Genomic DNA, 2500 nt, shown 5'->3' with positions numbered 1-2500 from the left:
CACACCTTTTTTAATCCTACTGGCGTTCATTTTCACGTCTGAAGTAATGGAGAAGAGGGATTTCGAAACTGCTGTCTCCTCCTTCATTGTGTGTATCTTTTTCCTCTTTCACACACACTTATAGATATATAGATATATACTTATAAAGTATGCATATACGGATTTATATGTATGTGAAGATGTACGATTGTACGTGCGTGTATGGTCGTATAAATATATGCATGTAGAATTAGATAATATGCAGAGATAGATAGATAGATAGAGAGAGAAGGGGAGAGAGAGAGAGAGAGAGAGAGAGAGAGAGAGAGAGAGAGAGAGAGAGAGAGAGAGAGAGAGAGAGAGAGAGAGAGAGAGAGAGAGAGAGAGAGAGCACATACACAAAACCTACACGTGAACACAGAACAAGAACCTTACCGCTGTCGAGGCCCGCCACCTTCTTCCTCGACAGCCGAAAAAAGAGCGAGATTTCCGACAATTACTCCGCCTAATATCATCACCAGTTAACATTATCGCCATTCAGTAAGTGGCGGGACAACGCATACGCACTAGCAACTACGCACATTCAAAAAAAAAAAAAAAGAGTGGAGAACAATTCTCAGAAGAAAGCGAGACCCAGGCTCAGATGACCCGACTGGTATTAGGTCGTGAGATCTCCTGTAGCTGCAATAATGTTTCTCTTAAGTCGATTGACTAATATGTATTTATGCGTGTGTGTGTTGGGGTGGGGGAGGGCGTGTGTATGTGTGTGTGTGTGGGGGGGGGGGGGCGTGTATATGTGTGTGTGTGGGCGTTCAAGTGTGTGTGTGGGCGTTTGTGTGTGTGTGTGTGATTTGTTCTATTGCTTAATCATGTGTTTAATGAGATGTTTACGCCTGTTCATAAGATCTATATGAACCATAATACTTGTTTCTCTATCTATCGTTTCCCCAACTACCTTTCTGCTTATTTCCGCTGCTTAAGACATTCAGGAGGGCACTAGTTGTCAACAAGAAAAACGCAGGAAAAACAATAGGCATCTATCTAATCCTTGTGGAACTCTACGACCTATATATTTTTTTTATTCTTTGGAGTATATTTTGTTTGTTTCGTTTTATCTTTTCTTTGTGTTACTATTTACTTGGCATTTTTGTTTTATTACACGTTGCCACACACCATGTTCTTTTACATTAAGTTATTGACATCCTGTCTTTTGTCACATTATATATTAGTATATTGTCTTATCGTTCCGACTGCTTTCCTTATATTTATAAAGTACTTCTTTAAAATTGAAAAGTGGATGAAGTTAATCGATAGATTGCAGTACCATAAGATTAATGGGTGAATATTTAACGGAATGCATATCTTTTAAATATTCAATTTCACTGTCCGTCATTTTTCCGCTAAAATAGGATATATAAAAATGTTCCCACTATCTATATCTATATCTATCTATCTATCTATCTTTATATATACATACATACATATATATATATATATATATATATATATATATATATATATATATATATATATATGTATATATAAATATATATATATATATATATATATATATATATATATATATATATATATATATATATATATAAGTGTGTACATATGTATGTGCATATATATATATATATATATATATATATATATATATATATATATATATATGTCTATGTGGAAGTATATGCATATATATATATATATATATACATATATATACACATATATATATATATATATATATATATATATATATATATATACACATGTGTGTGTGTGTGTCTGTGTGCGTGTGTGTCTGTGTGCGTTTGTGTCTGTGTGCGTGTGTGTCTGTGTGAGTGTGTATATATATATATACATATATATATATATATATATATATATATATATATATATATATATATATATATATATATATATGTATGTATGTATACATGATGACGTAATGTCCTAAAACAAATGAGATAAAAATGTCCCTATACAATTTAAGAGCAGTCTGAGACAAAGTAAAAAGTACATCAATCTAATGCTTGAATATTAAATCAAATAAATGGAAGGGTAAGAGAAGTCCTCCCATCGCCAGACAAACACCGCAAACAAACAAAGAAGCGCAGGAGTTGGGATGCCAGGGATTCCTCGGAAGGAGGTCAAGGAATCGATATCCTTCGCGGGTGGCGCTTCCTCGGAGACGCTCATGGCTGTAAGGAGGACGCTCCTCTCGATGCAGGCTGTCATATGTACACACACAGATATTGTGTGTGTGTGTGTATATATATATATATATATATATATATATATATATATATATATATATATATATATATATATATATATATATATATAATATATTATATATATATATATATATATATATATATATATATATATTTATATATATATATTATATTATAATATATATATATATATATAATATATATATATATATTATATATATATATATATATATTATATATATATATATATTACATATATATATATATATATATATATA

This window comes from Penaeus japonicus, unplaced genomic scaffold, assembly GCF_977035675.1.
Source record: "Penaeus japonicus unplaced genomic scaffold, GWHDUDI00000001_assembly GWHDUDI00000020, whole genome shotgun sequence".
Lineage (NCBI taxonomy): Eukaryota > Metazoa > Arthropoda > Malacostraca > Decapoda > Penaeidae > Penaeus > Penaeus japonicus.
Note: the sequence above shows the minus strand (reverse complement) of the source record.